The sequence below is a fragment of the Palaemon carinicauda genome, chromosome 6 (assembly GCF_036898095.1).
Source record: "Palaemon carinicauda isolate YSFRI2023 chromosome 6, ASM3689809v2, whole genome shotgun sequence".
Classification (NCBI taxonomy): domain Eukaryota; kingdom Metazoa; phylum Arthropoda; class Malacostraca; order Decapoda; family Palaemonidae; genus Palaemon; species Palaemon carinicauda.
Genome location: NC_090730.1, coordinates 170,372,242 through 170,380,378, shown reverse-complemented (window position 1 = coordinate 170,380,378; position 8,137 = coordinate 170,372,242).

Here is an 8,137-nt window from a genome sequence, read left to right as displayed (position 1 = left end):
TATTTTCCCTATAGTGATTTCTTTGTGATATTTACTGGTAAACAAAAATTTTCAATTACTGTACTTAGTGCCTGAGACAATATGATTGAATTTTAATTTAAACCCCAGAGTCAGGTATGTAGTTAAGTATGATATTGAATGTCATTTACTATCATTACTTAGGCCTAATTTTCTCTTAAATTATTTAGTGTGCTGTGTTGTCTGGTAGCTTGAGTATTCATGCCTTAAGCTGTGTTTTGACTACAGTATTATTTTGATGTTAGTATACAATATCATATAGTGAGTCTGGTTATTGTGAAAGGGTACAGTAGGGTGAAGCCGAACTCCTTCGTATCAAAGAAAGGACAGACCACCTGTTGTTGCATTAAGCTGTGGTAAGTTAGGCTTGGGCTGTGGCACCCTAGCAGTACCAGCTGAACTCGGTTGAGTCCCTGGTTAGGCTGAAGGAACGTAGAGAGTAGAGGTCCCTTTTTTGTTTTGTTTCATTGTTGGTGTCGGCTACCCCCCCAAAATTGGGGGAAGGGCCTTGGTATATGTATGTATGTAAGTTAGTCTAAGAGGATTTCCTTGTCACTTGAGTAAATTTACAGAATGTTGTGTCCACTTTGGTGAAGCAATCAAGAAAGGGCAAAGCTCCCTGGCCCTGTTAAGTCCTTGCCCCCTAGGTTAGGTTAGATTTACAGCATGCTAGGTTAGGTGAGTTGGGGGTACCTTAAACGTAAAAGGCTAAGAAAGGAAACCCCATACCAAATTTAAAGCAAGCTAGGTTAGTTCTGAAATAGGTCTTCCATCTCCAAACGCAATCATTTCCAATTGAAATGAAGGTCGAGTTGGTTCGCAAACAAGAAGGCATAGGGAAATTACAGTATACTCTTAAATCCAGAATAAATGTATGTTTAGTTTTTCAACAGAATTGTATATCAGTTAAAAATGCTCATTTTTCTTATTTTTGTGCATTTGGAACTAATTTGGCTTTCATTTATATCAGAAATACAGCATTACTGTACAGAACTGTAGTTTGTGTATCCCTTTGATAATACTGTACTGTAAATGTGTTACAGTTCAAACCAAGAGAGGATATTGCATTTTATTTCTTTATTAAGGAGTCCTCTTGACTTAATCTAAATAGGAAAAACATACTAAAATCTACAAAAAAAATAATTCCCAAATATTTCCTCATAATCATCATCTCCTCCTACGTCTATTGACGCAAAGGGCCTCAAAATATTTGCTAGTGTATATTATTAGTCTGAAAAAAAAAAAACAGATGTGGCTCCCAATCAGAATTAGTTCTTTAGCAATGCATTGTGAGCATAAAAATCAGACACTATTTAGCTTTTTCAAACAGAATTTTGTACACAAGAATAATGCTGAATCTTGTTAGGTACGTTTCAAGTACAGTGGTACCTCTACATACGAATTTAATTCGTTCCACAACCGACTTCAGATGTAGAAAATGTTCGGATGTAGAAACGAATTTTCCCATAAGAATATATGGTAATTCATTTAATTCGTTCCTCAGCCTAAAAACCCATAATAAATCCTTTAATAAATGGCTACACATTATTACACAAAACAATAACATAACTGCATAATATGAAAGAAGCATGTAAAAAAGATAATTATAAAGAAATAATAAATAAAAAATGTGTCTTATTGCCACTTTACCTTAGAGACAGACCAACGCATGTGTAGGATTTGCTACGCCAGGAGGAGACGGACGATCGGCGAAAAGGTAGACATGGTGTTAACATGTTCTTTAAATAAATACTCTCTCTCTCTCTCTCTCTCTCTCTCTCTCTCTCTTGTTCTTCTTCACTGTTAGTGTTAGAGACGTCTATTATTTTTTTTCTGAGAGAGAGAGAGAGAGAGAGAGAGAGAGAGAGAGAGAGAGAGAGAGAGAGAGAGAGATAGAGAGAGAGAGAGAGAGAGAGATTAAACAAAAGTGTGTTGTGTACATATGATTTTTAACAGCATTAACGAGTTGAAAGACAGTTAAATGTAACTAAAAAAACAATATCAGCGAATCTGAATTCCTTTATTAACTAAAACAAATATTGATACAAACACACTCGTGTGCGTATGCGCAAACACGCACGAGGAGACACGATCGGCGAGGAGGTAGAGATGGTGACTGCGATAACATACCGTAACTTACCCTACGGAAATTTTAATCTAACTTAGCTTATTTATTTTTTTTTTTTATATTTCATATTTTTTATATTTTTTTCTTTTGATTTTTTATTTTCATCACTTTCAGTGACGAGTTACAGTATGTTATCGCAGTCACCATCTCTACCTCCTCCCCGACCGTCTCTCTTACTGCGTAGCAATTCTTGCACCTGTGTATGTGTGTTTGTGCATACGCACACCAGTGTGTTTGTATCAATATTTGTTTTAGTTAATAAAGGAATTCAGATTAGCTGTTATTACTTTCTTAGTTACATTTAATTGTTTTTCAACTCATTGACGCTGTTAAAAATCATATGTACTCTAAACACATCTTTGTTCAATCTCTTTCTCTCTCTCACGGAAAAAAATAATAGCCGTATCTAACACTAAAACAGCGAAGAAGAACGAGAGAGAGAGAGAGAGAGAGAGAGAGAGAGAGAGATTTTATTTAAAGAACATGTTAATGCTATGTTTAGAGAGAAACAGAAAAAGAGAGAAGTGTTATTTAAAAGAGCTTGTTAATGCTATCTTGGTTTTCTTTGCTTCACTTTTTTCTTTCTTTCTGTTCATCACGCTGGCCCTTCTCACAAATGATCGTTGCCAACACTCTCTTTGTCCTTTATCCCTATCAACAAAAGGCGTTCTATCTCTTCCAGGGTATTGCTACGATGTCTTGTAATAATGGTGATCCCCTTCGATGGTTATTTGCTTTAATGGCTGCCTTCAGCTTGATGATCCTCGAGATCATAGGCCTATTCCGGCCATATTGTTTAACCATACAGTATCACTCACATGCACACTGTTCTCATGTTTTTCTATAATTTCTTGCTTCAATTCTAATGAAAGAATTGCGTTCTTCCAGTACTGAAACTTAGCTTCTTAGGCACCATGATTATAGGTAAAATCAAAAAGGAAATGTGAGAAAAGGAAGAAAATAAGCAATGTTAATAACAGACCAAACAGAGGACAACCACACGATACACACAAGAACAGAGAACTGAGCACTCGACGCTCAATGGCGTAATGTTTACTTCGTATGTTGGAGCAACACTTCGGATGTCGAGGCAGAAATTTGGTCGAATTTTACTTCGTATGTTGAAAAATTCGTATGTTGGGACATTCGTATGTAGAGGTACCACTGTATATCCAATCAACTATGGTTCTGAAATTTGGTACAACTCCAGAGAACTGGTTTCAGTTAATAGCAATGTCATGTTTAGTACGGATGTTCGATTTATGCGCTATTGACTATTTCTAGATTGGATTTATGGATTTGGGCTACATAGTCTAGCACAGGGGTTTGTAAGCACATTCAGCGTCAAAGTGCAACTGGAGGAAAACCGTGCAGTTACACTAAGAAGTAAGAGTTGAAAGAGGTTCGACAGTAAGATGTAAAAATAAAAAAAAAGACCGGAGGAACATAGGTAAAGTACGAGGGATGAACTTTTTTCCATGATGAATTTTACATTAAAATGATATTTTAATTATAAAATAAATTTTTGAATATACTTACCCGGTGAATATATAATAGCTGCTGCTCCAGCGGCTCGACAGAAAAACACACGAAAACTCGCGAGCGATCGCTATGAAGGTTGCGGGTGTGCCCACCAGCGCCAACTATCGGCCAGATACCGCATATGCATGTAAACAAGCCTCAATTCTTCTCGTCCCGCTGCGTCTCTATTGGGGAGGAAGGGAGGGCCTTTAATTTATATATTCACCGGGTAAGTATATTCAAAAATTTATTTTATAATTAAAATATCATTTTTAAATATTTAACTTAGCCGGTGAATATATAATAGCTGATTCACACCCAAGGTGGTGGGTAGAGACCAGAGTTAACTAAGTTTACAGCGTATATGCTTAGAGTTTTTGACAGTTATAATATAACAAAACCCAAATATATAGGTACCTGGTAAGGAAGTTGACTTAGACGATTACTCTGCCTTGTAAGTCTGTCTTCCTCACGAAGCCCAGCGATCCTCTTAGGATGCTGAAAGACTCCCAGGAGCTGAAGTATCAAGGGCTGCAACCCATACAACAGGACCTCATCAAACCCCTAATCTGGGCGCTCTCAAGAAATGACTTTGACCACCCGTCAAATCAACCAGGATGCGAAAGGCTTCTTAGCCTTCCGTACAACCCAAAAAACAATATTAAAAACATTTCAAGAGACAGATTAAAAAGGATATTGGAATTAGGGTAATGTAGTGGTAGAACCCTCACCCACTACTGCACTCGCTGCAACGAATGGACCCAGTGTGTAGCAGTCCTCGTAAAGAGTCTGGACATCTTTTAAGTAAAATGACGCGAACACTGACTTGCTTCTCCAAAAAGTCGCGTCCATAATACTTTGCAGAGATCTATTTTGCTTGAAGGCCACGGAGGTTGCTATAGCTCTTACTTCGTGCGTCTTAACCTTAAGCAAACATCGGTCTTTCTCATTCAAGTGAGAATGAGCTTCTCGTATTAAAAATCTGATAAAATATGACAAAGCATTCTTTGACATAGGCAATGATGGTTTCTTAAATGAGCACCATAATGCCTCAGATCTACCTCGTAAGGACTTAGTACGAGCTAAATAGAACTTAAGAGCTCTAACAGGACATAACACTCTTTCCAGTTCGTTGCCTACGATATCTGATAAGCAAGGAATATCAAAAGATTTAGGCCAAGGACGAGAAGGCAGTTCATTTTTGGCCAGGAAACCAAGTTGAAGTGAACAAGTGGCTTTTTCTGTAGAAAAGCCGATGTTCTTACTGAAGGCATGAAGTTCACTGACCCTTTTAGCCGAAGCCAAGCACACTAGGAAAAGTGTCTTGAGGGTGAGATCCTTCAGGGAGGCTGAATGTAATGGCTCAAACCTGTCTGACATGAGGAACCTTAGGACCACGTCTAAGTTCCATCCAGGAGTTGCCAAACGACATTCCTTAGAGGTCTCGAAAGACTTAAGGAGATCTTGGAGATCTTTATTGTTGGAAAGATCTAAGCCTCTATGCCGAAAGACCGAAGCCAACATGCTCCTGTAGCCCTTAATCGTGGGAGCTGAGAGGGAGCGAACATTTCTCAGATGTAAAAGAAAATCTGCGATTTGGGCTACAGAGGTACTGGACGAGGACACAGATGCTGACTTACACCAGTCTCGAAAGACTTCCCACTTCGACTGGTATACTCTAATGGTAGAAGCTCTCTTCGCTCTTGCAATCGCACTGGCTGCCTCCTTCGAAAAGCCTCGAGCTCTTGAGAGTCTTTCGATAGTCTGAAGGCAGTCAGACGAAGAGCGGGGAGGCTTTGATGGACATTCTTTACGTGGGGCTGACGTAATAGATCTACCCTTAGAGGAAGACTTCTTGGAAAGTCTACCAGCCATCGAAGTACCTCGGTGAACCACTCTCTCGCGGGCCAGAGGGGAGCAACCAACGTCAACCTTGTCCCTTCGTGAGAGGCGAACTTCTGCAGTACCTTGTTGACAATCTTGAATGGTGGGAATGCATATAAGTCCAGATGAGACCAATCTAGGAGAAATGCGTCTATGTGTATTGCTGCTGGGTCTGGGACTGGAGAGCAATAGATTGGAAGCCTCTTGGTCATCGAGGTGGCAAAGAGGTCTATGGTGGGTTGACCCCAAGTCGCCCAAAGACTCTTGCACACGTCCTTGTGGAGGGTCCATTCCGTGGGAATTACCTGACCCCTCCGACTGAGACAGTCTGCCAAGACGTTCAAGTCGCCCTGGATAAACCTCGTTAACAGGGAGATGCCTCGATCTCTTGACCAAATGAGCAGGTCCCTTGCGATCTCGTACAGCGTGAGGGAGTGTGTGCCTCCTTGCTTGGAGATGTACGCCAAAGCTGTGGTATTGTCGGAGTTGACCTCTACCACTTTGTTTCGAAGGAGACTTTCGAATTTCATCAAGGCCAAGTGGACTGCCAAAAGCTCCTTGCCGTTGATGTGCATGCTCCTCTGACTTGAGGTCCACAGACCTGAGCATTCCCGACCGTCCAGGGTCGCACCCCAACCCAAATCCAACGCGTCTTAGAATAATACGTGGTTTGGGTTCTGAACTGCTAGGGATAGTCCCTCTCTCAGACTGATATTGTTGTTCCACCATTTCAGGCATGCCTTTACTGGTTCGGAGACCGTGATTGAGACCGTCTCTAACGTCTTGTCCTTGTTCCAGTGAAAGGCTAGATGGAACTGGAGAGGCCGAAGGTGTAGTCTTCCTAGCGAGACAAACTGCTCGAGGGATGATAGAGTTCCTACGAGACTCATCCAAATCCTGACTGAGCACCGTTCTCTCTTCAACATTAGTTGGACTTTGAGCAGGGCTTGATCTATTCGGGTGGCAGACGGAAAAGCCCGAAAAACTGGACTGCGAATTTCCATCCCTAAATATAGTATAGTTTGGGATGGAATCAGCTGGGACTTTTCTAGGTTGACCAAAAGTCCCAATTCCTTGGTCAGATCCAACGTCCAATGAAGATCCTGCAGACAGCGATGACTGGACGAAGCCCTGAGAAGCCAGTCGTCCAAGTACAGGGAGGCTCGGATTCCCGATAAATGGAGGAATTTTGCCACATTCCTCATGAGCCTCGTAAACACGAGAGGAGCAGGACTGAGGCCAAAGCACAGGGCCCCAAAACTGGTATACCACATTCCTGAAAACAAACCTCTGAAACGGTTGGGAATCTGGGTGTATAGGAATGTGGAAGTACGCATCTCGTAGGTCGAGAGAGACCATCCAGTCTCCCTTTCTGACCGCTGCTAAGACTGACTTCGTGGTCTCCATAGTGAACTTTGTTTTCGTAACAAAAACGTTGAGCGCACTGACGTCTAGCACCGGTCTCCAACCTCCTGTCTTCTTTGGGACTAGGAAGAGACGGTTGTAAAACCCCGGTGATTGAAGGTCCGAGACTTTCACCACCGCTCCCTTCTCTAGCAACAGACACACTTCTAGGTTTAGGGCTTGTCTCTTTGACTCCTCTCGGTACCTGGGAGAGAGGTCGATGGGAGTTGTCACTAGAGGAGGTTTGCGTACAAACGAAATTTTGTACCCCTCTCTGAACAACCGAACAGACTGTTGGTCTGCGCCCCTCTTCTCCCAGGCCTGCCAGAAGCTCTTCAATCTGGCACCTACCACTGTCTGAGGCTGTGGGCAGTCAGACTCTGCCACGTGAGGACTTGGCTCCTCTCTTCTAACCCCTCTTTCCCTCGGCACAAGCACTTCCCCTGCTGGGAGCTCTGCCACGAAAGGGCGGGATAAATCTGGATGCCGGAGTCTCGATCCTGGGTCTTACAGCAAAGGATGTAGAAGGAGTCCCTTTGCGAGCAGAGGACGCCATCAAGTCATGGGTGTCCTTCTGCACAAGCGAAGAAGCTATGTCCTTAACCAATTGTTGCGGAAACAAAGATGTTGATAAGGGAGCAAAGAGCAGTTCTGATCTCTGACAGGGAGTAACTCCTGCCGAAAGAAAAGAGCAAAGGGACTCTCGCTTCTTTAAGACTCCCGACGTAAAAGAGGAGGCGAGCTCATTGAAACCATCGCGGATGGCTTTATCCATACATTACATGATAAGTAAGGAAACATCTCTGTCAGCAGACGAGATTTTCCTACTTAAAGCTCCTAATGACCAGTCAAGGAAGTTGAAAACTTCAAAGGCCCTGTATACGCCTTTCAGCAGATGGTCAAGGTCCGAGGAGGACCAACTAATCTTCGAGCGTCTCATGGCTAGGCGGCGGGGAGAGTCTACGAGGCTTGAGAAGTCACCCTGGGCAGAGGCAGGGACTCCCAAGCCGAGAACTTCTCCCGTGGCATACCAGACGCTCGATCTAGACGAGAGCTTTGACGGAGGGAAGGCAAAGGCCATCTTCCCCAAACTCCTCCTGGTATCCAACCAGTCCCCTAAAAGTCGTAAAGCTCTCTTGGAAGAGCGAGAAAGCACTAGCTTAGTAAAGGCTGGCATGTTAG